This window comes from Balaenoptera borealis, assembly GCF_965194805.1.
Source record: "Balaenoptera borealis genome assembly, chromosome: 10".
Lineage (NCBI taxonomy): Eukaryota > Metazoa > Chordata > Mammalia > Artiodactyla > Balaenopteridae > Balaenoptera > Balaenoptera borealis.
In genome coordinates this window covers 93,132,291-93,144,217 of record NC_138874.1, presented here as the reverse complement: position 1 = coordinate 93,144,217, position 11,927 = coordinate 93,132,291, and positions in this window count along the sequence as shown.

Genomic DNA, 11,927 nt, shown 5'->3' with positions numbered 1-11,927 from the left:
TTTACAGCATATATGTTATATTTCAATAAAAAGTTTTTAAGGACCTGAATTTTGTAATTGTGAAATGTGTATGTTCTGTATTCGTGCTATGTTACCCATTATTACAAATAGACTGCATTTTAATTATATATTTTAAAATAGTATGTGCCATTTTGCAATATGCTTCATAGATTTAAAAACCTGCTGCATATTTTATCTCGTTTGAATCTCACAACGCTGTGAGTTAGGTGCAGACAAGAAAAGTGAGCCTAGGGCACGGGGAAAATCTAGCAGTTATTCAGATTGTTGGTTTTGAGGTCTTACTGGCTTCCTTTGACCCTGCTTACTAGCTGAATGACCTGGAGCACGTTACTTAACTTACACTACCCCAGTTGCCCAACTTCTAAAATAGGGACAATAATAGTACCTACCTCATAGAGTTGTGTGAGGATTAAATGAGATAATGTATATATGATACCTAACACATAATAACTATTGGTTATTTTTACTTAACCTAAAGAGGTGTCCTACAAATGTTTGATAAGAAAGTCCAATCATGATGTTCATGGTTATCTCAAGACTGAAATATAAAACTAATCTAATTTGACATAATGTAAGATTATGAAACATGGGGAGGGGCAGGGCGTGGAGAGTGGCGGGGAGATGAGCAAGAATTGGTTAGCATTTAATCATCAGTGGACAAGAGAAAAACTGAAATCGGATGGTAACACTAAAGAGATGGGGAAATTAATCCTTTTCCTCACGATCATTCAACTAATTTCTCTGATTCGGCATTCACTAATTGATATGTAATTAATTAGTAATTAATTGAGAACTTAGATGAGAAATGCCATGAATAACAAGCCCAGGTGTATTTATAATTCCCTGGAAAGATGTTTTACCCATTATGAATAGTAAATTAACATCTTGATGCATACATCAGTCTCGTGAATCAGGTCCTAGGAACTGGATCCATCTGTACAGCTGAAGCCCAAATACTGGGACTACAAAAGTACAGCCACCCCGTTTCCTTCCGTGGAATCTAACTTTTTACTTGGCTTTGTGTCTTAAGTGCCAAAGAGTCTGGGTTGGGACTTCAGCCGAGGTTTCTTACAGCAAGCGGAGTGGTTTTTCTGTTACACCGCAATAGAGATAAGTTTATTGAATGATTGCGAAGCCCACTTTTAATTTTTGTTTCTCTTTTCCCCTTCCTTCCTGATCCCTACTTCCTTTCTCCTACTCTCCTTAGAATGCTTTAAGAAGTCTAGTGTCAATCTCTATCTTGTTCCTTCATAGGAAAGCTGCTCTTTCTCTCTGGATGTTGCTCTTTCTCTTTGATGTTCTTTCATTTCACTCTAATGTATCTAGGATTAGATTTTTCCTGTCTCTCCTTATTGGCCCTTTATGTACCCATTCAATCTGAGGATTTTTTTTTTTAGTTCTGGGAATTTAGCAAACATTGTATCTACAAATATTTCCTCCCCTCTATTTTTCCCCTTCTTATACTCTTTATGATGTAGATATTGATACTTCTATCCTCCAGGTTTGTTAACTTTCATATTTTCATGTTTACCCCTTCCTGATACCTTCTAGAAGACTTCCTATACTTGATTTTTCAATGCGATAATTCATTCTTGGCCTAGATCCATATTGCTACATAACCCATTTGTTGAGTTATTTACTTCAACCATTATATTTTTCACAGTATTTTGAATTGGTTCTTCATGATTTATTGTTCCTGCTTCATGTAATCCAGTTGGGTGACTTTGTTCCCCCCACCGCCGGAACATTCAGCCATGTCTGGACACTTTTGGTTGTCACAACTTGGGGTAGTGCTACTGGCATCTAGTGGGTAGAAGCCAGAGCTGCTACTAAACATCCCATAATGTACAGGACAGCCCCACCCCACCACAACAAAGAATTATCTAGCCCAAAATGTCAAGGGTGCCAAGGTTGAGAAACCCTGATGTAACCAATATGAACTCTTTTCACTTTGAGGATATTTACTATGTTATTTAAATTATCTTGCCATATGACGCATTTAATCTGTTTCATCTATTCTAGGTTGTTCAGTTTCTTGCTTTCCTAAGAGGTGCACCTCCTTCTACATCTCATTACTTTTCTACATGAATTTGTATTTCCCAGAAGGTATCAGCTACCTTGACTGATATGTATACCCATAGGGAGAGGCTGAAGCCCAGCATTGGGAAAAGGTGAAGGATGAATCAAAAACAAGAAAACCTGTGATGTCATTGGCCCCATCACTTCCTGTTTGTCAACATACATGCACACATGTGCACACACACATATCCTGAGGGTTTTCACAGTTTTTACAGATCTATCAATTTCTGTGCCATCTCTAGGGTTGGATGTGATGGGGGATCCAGCCACTGGTGTGAGTTTACAATCTTGTTTAGTTCCTAAGTTTAAATTCACGCTGCTAAGAGTGGATTTAGAGTTTGCCGCCTAAGGTAGGTAGTTGCAAAACCTGACCTGCACTACCTACTACAGGAGCCACCAGTGTGGCTCTTGACCACTGCCACTGAATGTGGCTAGTCTGAGCTGAGATGTTCTGTAAGTGTGAAATACGTCCTGGATTTCAAAGACTTAGTATAAAAAGAATGTAAAATGGCTCAATAATTTTTATATTGATAACATGTTAAAAGGATATTATTTTTGATATGAGTTAAATATTTTATTAAAATTAATTTCCTATTTCTTTTTGCTTTTTTCATGTGACTTATGGAAATTTTTCTTTACATATGTGGCTCACCTTATATTTCTGTTGGACAGCACTGATCTAGACCAGTAGCTTTCAAGCATTTTTGGCCATGATTCACAGTAAGAAATATATTTAACATCAGAACCCAGGACTCACATATGTATGTGGATATTTATTATAAGTGAGGCAGAAGTTGTAACAATAATATGTATAATTATTACATGAAATACACTCTGATATTTGATATTCTTTAAATAAAATGTTCAGTATGACTCATTAAATTTATTTTAGTTTAATTAATTTTAAATTGATCTGTAGTTTGAAAACCCCAGACTAGACTAATTATTATTAGCAGTATTAATATTGGAGGAGATGTGAATAAATTCATAAAATATATCGGTTTTGGAAACACAGGACTTCATAGCTGGATTTGGGAGATGAGGGCAAAGTTTGGATTTGGCAGACATCCAGGCATCTGGCTTGGGTGTCTGAGAGGATGGAAATATAATTCCCTGAGAATTGAACCCAGATGGGGAGGAAGATTATAAATTCAATTTTTGACTTGTTGAGTTTGAGACCCCTGGAAGTGTACAAGGGAGCTAGCCAGTAGACAGAAACACATATGGTTTAGGGGTAAGGAAAAAACGTCTGGACAAGAGAGAGAGCTTTGGAAATTAGCATATAGGTGGTAATTGAAGTCATATGAGTGAATAAGATTATCCCAGATAGTGTATAGGGCAAGAAATGAAGATCTAGAATAGAATTCTGAGGAACATCCATACTTAAAGACAAATCCAGGGACCACTCACTCACACATTCTTGAAACTATCTTTTGTCTTGGATTTTGGAACCCAAACCTTTCCATGTTTTCCTCCTTCTTCTGACCACTCCTTGACTTTTCCCTTGCCACTGCCTTCTCTTCTACCTCACTTTAATTTTTTTTCCAGATTTAATTTATTTTTAAAACTTTTAAAATTAACAATTTCAGATTTATAGGAAAGTTGCAAAAGTAGTACAAAGAATTCCCAATTACCCTTCACCCACATTCCCCAAATGTTAACATTTCCTACATATACTTTATCCTTCGATAGATAAGATAGACAGATGGATAGGTCTCTCTCTATATAGATATAGAGTTCAGACTTACTCTCAGTGGTTCGGTTCGGTTCAACTTACTCTTCATAGTTCAGAAAAAAAATATATATATATATATACACAAAAAGTTGTAGACATGTTGTCCCTTTGCCCTTTAAATATCAATACTTCAGTGTGTATTTGCTCAAAACAAGGCATTCTCTTACATGACCACAGGACAATTACCAAAGTTAATAAATAAACATGATGCAACACTACTGTCTCAATAATTGTCTACACACCTTATTTTGATTTTTCCAGTTGTCCAAATAACATCCTTTATAACAAAAGAAAATCCAAGATAATTGGTTACATGCAGTTGTCATATCTCTATAGCCTCCTTTAATTTGAATCTTTGGTTATATTTCAAAAGTTTGACATTTTTTAAGACTATGGGCCAGTTAATTTGTAGATTGATCTTCAGTTAGAGTTTGTCTTATGTTTCCTTATGGATAGATTCAGGTTATGCATCTTTGGCAGGAATATTACAGAAGTCATGCTGAGTTCTAGTGCATCACATCAGGAAGCACGTGCTGTGGATTACTGCCATTACTGTCAATGTTAACTTTAATAATTTGGTTAAAGTGGTGACTGCCAGGTTTCTCCACTGTGAGCATGTTATAGGGAGATATTTTGAAACTATGTAAATATCCTGTTATCTCTCAAAGTTTCACTCACTAGTTTCAGCATCCATTGATGATTCTCGCCTACATAAATTATTAATATGATGTTACCAAATGGTGATTTTCTAGTTCCATCATTCCTTTTACTTTTTTTTTTTTTTTTGGCGGCGCTGTGCTACTCGGCATATGGGATCTTAGTTCTCTGACCAGGGATGGAACCCACACCCCCTGCATTGGAAGCTCAGAGTCTTAACCACTGGACTGCCAGGGAAATCCCTCCTTTTACATTTATCAGTTGGCTTTCTAATATAAGAAAGAGCTTTCCCTTCTCCCATTTATTTAGTTAGTTATATCAATGTGGACTGATAGATTCTTAGTATATTCAATACATTATCATCTATTACTATCATCATTTTTGTTTTGGTGTTCAATTTATTCAAGATTTAACCATTAAAACTCCTTCAAACTGGCTCCTTTGTTCTTTTGACATAGCCCATCTTACTCTTTAGTACAATAAGAGGTTCTAGGTTCCCTTTGTATTTTCCCTGCTCCAGAGCTGGAATCAGCCATTTCTCCAAGGAAACTTGGTTCCTTTTAGTGGCATTAGAAACCACGAACAGGGTGCTAGGTATGTCACTGCTTCTAGGCCCTCTCAGTTGACAAAGCTGAGAAATACACGTATGCATGTACATATACCTATACACATATCTATATTCATTTATATCTATATATCCCTGAGTTCACCTGGAATATCTCCAATTCCAATACAACAAAGTAAGGTTTATTCTATTTATGTTCACTTTTCCTTATTTTTAACACTCTTTTCCAATAGTGAGAAATCTGGCTTTCAGCCTTCACAATATATTTGCTTATTTGCTCAGTCCTAGAATATTTAGAAAGCAGCTTCAGAACTGCTAACCCATGGCTCTACCAAAAAGAAGTCTACTAATTAAAGTTCAATAATTTTTAGAATACTGGCAATTCCCGCTTTGCACAGTAGTGTGGGAACACAAAAATAAGTATGCATGTTGAAACCATGCAAATTGATCTTAATAATCCATGGGAAACATTACAATTGTTCCATTACCCTTAAAAATTTCATTGAAATATTAAACACTCTTACTGTTGGCTATAAGTGTATGGAGAAATGGAAAACCAGATAAAACTATTAGTTATTTGGTACACTGTCACTTAAAACTTTAGAAATATTGAAAATTAAAGTGCTTTATTTCTTTGTTTAAAAACAAAACAAAACAAATAAACTTTAGTATGAGGAAATTCCCTGGCAATCCAGTGGTTAGGACTTCATGCTTTCACTGCCGAGGGCACAGGTTCAATCCCTGGTCTGGGAACTATCATCCCTCAAGCCACGGCAAAAAATAAATAAATAAATAAATAAATAAATATTCTTAAAAAAAACTTTAGTTTGAATAGTGTTTGCCTTCTCTCATATTACTTACAATACAGGGTATCTTTTCTATGCCTTGGCAAATTGTCATTCTCCTTTCGAAGTTTGGATCAGCTTCCAACTTTTTTTTTTTATCATAAGTAGTCATTTATTAAATGTCAAATCATTCATGCAGAATAGACATCAAGTACTATTCAAAAAAGGGGTTTCAACTCATCAGGAAATCCTTCACGACTAAGCATGGTTTAAGAAAAAGTATAGACTCTGCATCAGACTCTGGGGCCAGAATTCCAACTTTGACATTTACTCCCTGCATGAATTTGGCTAAGTACTTTAACTTCTCCAAGCCTCCTTTTGCCTACCTGTAGAATGGGAATAATGATACCTACTTTGAAAGGTAAATAGAAAGGATTAAATGACGTTATGTATGTAAAGTATCTGGGAGAATACCTGGTTCGTGGCAGATGTTCAACAGGGTAGCGGTTATCGGTATAAAGGAAGAATAACTTCAGCTGGCCTTTGAAGGATGGCAGAGGTCGGGGAGGGAAGGTAGGCACAGCATGACCAAGGCCTGGAGGCGGAAATATCTATGGTGGGTTTTGCAGTAAACAGTGAGTCTGGCAAAGAGGGTGAGAGTGGGAGGCATGATCAGCAAAGTGGGCACATTTAAGAGGGTGCAGCCTTGAATGTGTGGCTAAGGAGGCTAGCATTTATTCTTTTTTTTAAAATTAATTATTAATTAATTTATTTATTTGGTTGCGTTGGGTCTTCGTTGCTGCGTGCAGGCTTTCTCTAGTTGCAGAGAGTGGGGGCTACTCTTCGTTGTGGTGCGCGGGCTTCTCATTGTCATGGCTTCTCTTGTTGCGGAGCATGGGCTCTAGGCGCGCGGGCTTCCGTAGTTGCAGCGTATGGGCTCAGTAGTTGTGGCTCACGGGCTCTAGAGCACAGGCTCAGTAGTTGTGGCACACGGGCTTAGTTGCTCCGCGGCATGTGGGATCTTCCTGGACGAGGGCTCAAACCCATATCCCCTGCATTGGCAGACAGATTCTTAACCCCTGCGCCACCAGGGAAGTCCCCTAGCATTTATTCTTGTTGGCTAAGAAGACAATGAACGTGGAGCAGTCCTAGACATAACCTAGGTTAGAACCGAGTGTAGACGAGCCCAGCAAGAGCTACAGTCCTCACTGCTCTAAAGAGCTGTGTTCTGCACCACGTGTTTCTCACACTGCTCTATGCCTCAGCTGAGGTGAACTGAGGTGGCCTTGGAGAGCATCCTGTCTGGTAAGCTGTGACTTGTGCTTAAAAAACTTGTTAGCAAAACTGAGCTGTGCCAATCCAGATTCTTCTTTTCAGAACAAGAACAAGACAGTAGCTGCTAGAGCTGAGCAGAAAGGTCTTGAGGCAGACCTGGGGCTGCAGTGTCTGCTTGGGACCATAGGTACCCTGAGGCTAGGAGGATGCCGGGTGATAGAGAGCGAGGAACCTGACATGGATGGATGGTTGGTCAAAACACACAGAAGATCTGCCAAAGGTAGATCCTAGCAAGAGCAGTCCTCGCACCCCTGGCCTCCGCAGTGTCCTCCAGCGTCGTGCCCATCCCGGGGACCTTCTCCTGGCCACTGGCCGCCCGCGGCAAGCCTCGTCAGGGCCTGCTGCGTCTAGCCGTGTTCTCCGACGTGCAGCGCAAGGTGCTGGAGAAGATGTTCCAGAAGCAGAAGTACATCAGCAAGCCCGACCGCAAGAAGCTGGCGGCCTAAGTTGGGCTTGAAAGACTCACAGGTCAGCTTCCAACATTTTATCTTTCGATGTGAAATATCTCTGAGAGTTCCTTTAGTGTAAAATTTTATCCTGGTGTCACTTCCTCTGGGATATCACCCTTTTCATCGCAACTATATTCCTCATTTCTGTCTATAAGTTTGCATTCACTAACTCCATTTATGGGAGTTTCCCTTCTAGCTTTATCACTTTTCCTTTTTTGCTGTACTTTCATCTTTGTTGGCCAATTCCTTCTTTCAATTATCCAGTTTTGTAAACTGTCAAGTTAGTTTATCACTGGCAGACAAGGAGACAAGACACCTACAGCTGATAACAAAAGTGCAGTGACCAATGACCGACCAGCCGACTTTAAAAGTAGTGAGGTGATGGTCACTGATCACAGTGTGCCTCTGTTGTTTACTTAGAAATTTGTGGACTGAAGGATTGTATAGCAAAGCTTATACAATTACTCATGGTTCTTATACTATGATAACTTGAAATTTGAACCTTGTTATTGGGGTACTGGTGTTATTTGACTAAAATATGGTAATTGAAATTCATGGATATCAGAACGGAGCAAATGTGAGGACTTTCTGTGCTTTTTTGTCTTTAGCCTGAAGGCATATAGTCCAAATCCTGTACTCAAAAGTAATTTGATAACCATTCACAGTGGTTATCTTTTTCATTTGAAATATGCTTTGGTTCATTTATTTCTCTTTGTATTCAGTTTTAAAAGTTTCCCCCATCCTTGTTGATTTCTTTCTTTTTTTTTTTTAAATTTTATTTATTTATTTATGGCTGTGTTGGGTCTTCGTTTCTGTGCGAGGACTTTCTCCAGTTGCGGCAAGCGGGGGCCACTCTTCATCGCGGTGCGCGGGCCTGTCACTATCGCGGCCTCTCTTGTTGCGGAGCACAGGCTCCAGATGCGCAGGCTCAGTAATTGTGGCTCACGGGCCTAGTTGCTCCGCGGCATGTGGGATCTTCCCAGACCAGGGCTCGAACCAGTGTCCCCTGCATTGGCAGGCAGATTCTCAACCACTGCGCCACCAAGGAAGCCTTCTTTCTTTCTTTCTTTCTTTCTTTCTTTCTTTCTTTCTTTCTTTCTTTCTTTCTTTCTTTCTTCCTTCCTTCCTTCCTTCCTTCCTTCCTTCCTTCCTTCCTTCCTTCCTTCCTTTCTTTCTTTCTTTCTTTCTTTCTTTCTTTCTTTCTTTTTCCTTTCCTTTCCTTTCCTTTCCTTTCCTTTCCTTTTTTGATGTGAAAGGCAGGACTATGTGAAAAGGTATATAGAGAGAAGTGTTATGTCCACTCCCTCTATCCTTTCCACCCGACTCTTACCAAACCCAGAGGTTCCAACCATAGCCTGAGTGTGAGGGTGGTTTTGCAAATCTTTTTTTTTTAATATTTATTTATTTATTTGGCTGTGTTGGGTCTTTGTTGCAGCATGTGGGATCTTTCATTGAGGCACTGGGCTTCTCTCTAGTTGTGGCTTACAGGTTTTCTCTTCTCTAGTTGAGGCTCACGGGCTTAGTTGCCCCGAGGCATGTGGGATCTTAGTTCCCACAACCAGGGATCAAACCCACGTCTCCTGCATTGGAAGGAGGATTCTATACCACTAGACCACCAGGGAAGTCTCAGTTACGCAAATCTTAAATCGTAACTGGCTTATCTTTCTTATGTTAATTGTTGCTCAAATATGCAAATAGATGTGTATTTCCTTCTCTCTCTTTTCTTGAACAAAAGGTGGTATGCTATACATACTCTTTGGTATTTTGCTTTTTTCATTTAACAGTGTTTCCTGGAAATCACTCCACAACAGTTTTTAGAGAACTTCCTCATTCTTTTTTTTTTAAGAGCTGTATAGTACTCCACCTCAAGGGTGTTCAATTGCTTATTCAGCAACTCTTTTGTATGGGGCATTAGCTGGTTTCCAATATTGTGTAATTACAAACAAAGCTACAGTGGATAACCTTTTGTATATGTATTTTTATATTGTTGGATTATATATTCAGAATAAATTCCTAGAAGACTGAAATTGAACTGTTTTTTTGGCATGCAGTTCTGTGAATTTCCACACATCTTCTAGATTTGTGTAACTACCACCACACTCAGGATAAAGAACAATTCCATCACTCTAAAAAACTCTCTCATGCTGGCTGTTTGGAGTCAAATCCTTCCCCCACCTCTAACCCCAGACAACCACTGATCTCTTCTCTGTCCCTATAGTTTTACCCTTTCCAGAATATCATATAAGTGGAATCATGCAGTATGTAGCTTCTTTTTTTTTTTTTTCATTATTTATTTTGGCTGCTCTGGGTCTTCGTTGTGGCATGAGGGCTTCTCTAGTTCCGGTGCGTGGGCTTAGTTGTGGTATATGGGATCTTAGTTCCCCGACCAGGGATCGAACCGGGCCCCCTGCATTGGGAGCGTGGAGTTTTATCCACTGGACCACCAGGGAAGTCCCTGTAGCTTCTTGATACCAGCTTCTTTCACTTTGCCTTTGAGATTCATGCATGTTATTTCATGTTTCAATGTTTCATCTCTTTTTATTGTTAAATAACATTCCATTGTATGGATGTACCACAGTTTATCTTTTTTACCCTTGTGTATTGGTTTCCCAGGGGTGGCATAACAAAATACCAAATTACTAACATATAGCTATATGTTCATTGCTAGTATATAGGAATAATAGTGATTTTGGCATGCTGACCTGGTATCCTATGACTTTTTTTTTTTTTTTTTTTGGCCATACCATGCTGCATGTAGGATCTTAGTTCCCAGATCAGGGATTGAACCCGAACCCTTAGCAGTGAAAGCAAAGAGTCCTAACCAATGGACCACCAGGGAATTCCCCACAATGTTTTCATTAGAAAGGTTTTATAATGTGTTTAATATTTGTAGAGATTGTCCATTCCTAGTGTTTTTCTGGTTATTCTTGCATGTTTGTTTTTCCATTTGAAGTTTAGCATCAACATATCTATTTCCATGAAGAAACTTGTTTCTACCTAGGGCTTCTTTTCCTTTGATAATTTCTATCTATTTTCTAATCTTTAAACAAATATCATTTTTTTCTACAAGAATAGAAAGCAAGAATGACAGCAAGAATTACAAAGAAAAACCACATTAATCCCAATACTCTAACATAACCATTGATATCATTTTGTTACTATTTCTTCTTACCCAACTGTAATTATACATATTTTAATCATGTTATTAGAGTCTTCATAAACATCATTTTTAATGACTGAGGAGTATTTGAACAAGGAGATAGTCATAATTTTTTTCATGACATATTTAATCATTCCCTTGTGAAGAATATTTGTTATGCCCAAATTTTGGCTATTATAAACAATGCTAAATATTACGTATTCATTTATTTTATTTCCTTGGGGTAGAGACGCCCGAGTGGAATTGCTATAAGGTAAAAGGTGTGAGCATTTTCAAGTCTCCTGATAAATGTTAATAAATTGCTTTCCTTAAGGTTGTACTAATTAAACTGCCACCAGCAATAAAAGGGCCTATTTTCACTACATTCTTACCTTTCATTGTATACCCTGGCTTAAAATAAAATAAAAACTTGTCCATTTCAATGTGTGACCAAAATGTAAATGTTTCGACCTTCTGACCCACCAATTCCACCTCTAGAATTAGGGAAATAATTATCTGATATGCACATACAAGGATGTCCACTGAAGAATATGACAGTGTGATACCAGGTACCCTATAAACATAAGTGTGTTAAAGTCCATGTAGAGGATGATCATGAGGAAAGACTTCTGTATTTTACTTTATACACTTCTGTGTTATTTTAATTCTTCACAGTATTGAGAATGTATTACTTTTTTAAAAATTGTGGTAATATGCATAACATGAAATCTACCATTTTAACTATTTTTAAGTGTACAGTACAGTGGCATTTAGTTCATTCACATTGTTGCGCAACCATCTCCATGACTTTTTTCATCTTCCCAAAATGAAACTCCGTAACAATTAAATGATAGTTCCCCATTAGTCCCTCCTCCCCAGCCCCTGGAAGCCACCCTTCTACTTCCTGTGTCTAGGAATTTGACTACTCTAGATACCTCATATTAGTGGAATCATATAATATTTGTCCTTTTGCATCTAGCTATTTCACTTAGCATAATGTTCTCAGGGTTTATCCGTGTTGTAGCATGAAGCATATTGAAGCAATGTTTAAAAAGCATTCCTTCCTTTTTGAGGCTGCATAATGCTCCATTGTATATGTATATATATATATATATATATATATATATATATATATATATATATATATATATATATATATATA